The sequence below is a fragment of the Etheostoma cragini genome, chromosome 3 (assembly GCF_013103735.1).
Source record: "Etheostoma cragini isolate CJK2018 chromosome 3, CSU_Ecrag_1.0, whole genome shotgun sequence".
Taxonomy (NCBI): domain Eukaryota; kingdom Metazoa; phylum Chordata; class Actinopteri; order Perciformes; family Percidae; genus Etheostoma; species Etheostoma cragini.
In genome coordinates this window covers 30,052,467-30,053,949 of record NC_048409.1, presented here as the reverse complement: position 1 = coordinate 30,053,949, position 1,483 = coordinate 30,052,467, and positions in this window count along the sequence as shown.

The following is a 1,483-nucleotide window of genomic DNA, read 5'->3' as shown; positions in this document are numbered from 1 at the left end:
GAGGTTCTTCGCCTTGATGTCCTGCTCGGCCTCCACAGGTTCTTCGCCCTGATGTCCTGCTCGGCCTCCAGAGGTTCTACGCCCTAATGTCCTGCTTGGCCTCCAGAGGGTCTCCACCGTCTGCCCCCTTTTTGGCCAACATGGTCAATCTGTTTTCGCCGAAGGGGTTTTGCTTTCAACGCCTTCTTCTGTTGTCTTCAGTTTTTCTTCTTTGCATCCGTCCCTGTGTAGTTTGATTCCTATTCTTTTGACAGTTTTTGTTGTAGCCTTTTTCATTTTAATAAACCTTCTACACTTCCACGCTCCCACCTTGTGTCTACCCTCTGTATTTTGAGTCAAAGCATGCACAAACACTGACAGTGTGTTCTTGGCCTTAGTTAGTAAGACACCAATGCATGTAATAATAGGATCTCGGTGGAAATATACCACCAATCTGATTGGAAGAACGTATGTTGTGGGTCTGGCTACTCAAGAATTTCCAACCACTGTCATGGCGGCTCGAACAAATAATGAGCTCATATTTTCCAAAAATAGTTCACGAAACGTGTTTCCTAAAACATTTTAAGCGAGACGTAGGCCGTGCAGTTGCTGAATCTGCCTTCATTTCAGATTGACAAAGGTCAGTTTGAAATATTTTTGTCTTCTTCTACTGGATACTAGTGGCGCGTTTAACGGATTCATTCACATGAAGATGGGCATCGGGCATCTTTCTGATGCTCAGCATTTTTACAAATGCACGTTGAAGTTGCATGATGTCGGCCTTAGAAATAAACTGGAGCAACGCCCGACCACGCATGCTGTTACTATGTGGCCACCCCCCTCAAGTTTGGATCCCTGATGATATTTTTTGTCTTCATGTGGATGTCATTATCATCAAATACAAGTAATAGTTTACTCATATTTGTAAATTCATCCCACCACTGCTACCTGCCCACCCATTTTCTCGTCATGATTTCGAGGTGACTAGGAAGTTTATCTTGGAGACGAGCCAGACTTTATGAGGTGGGACACGTCATCTCATCCTGAGTTTGTTTGGGTTTATTTCAGTGGAGGTTGGTTGTGTGATCCTGAACCTGTCACTCCAGCCTCCTATGCACCTAAGGCCAACCTTCCACCAAATGAATTTCCAAGAGATTCCACTGTCACAGACAAATGTTCAATATGGGAATGAAATCCTGAGTCTTGCTAGAGTTGGCGGGCTCCGTGGTCTCAATCGTTTGGTTTAAGGTGTTCAGAAACTCAGTCCCAGTCAGTCTTTTTCCCGTGTAGACGTTCTGACAAAACCCAAAATGTTTGATATTATCTGAGACCGCACCAAACAGGAAGCAGCAAACTGGGTAGAGCCAGTGTTGTTTATGGTCTCATGGCGCTGTGCAGAACAGAAATGGGTTATTTTTTTCAAGCCTCACTTAGAAACAAGCAGCTACTCGTTGCCACAGCGACCAGGTGCTCTGGTAATGAGGTCCGAGCGCTGCTGAGGGCG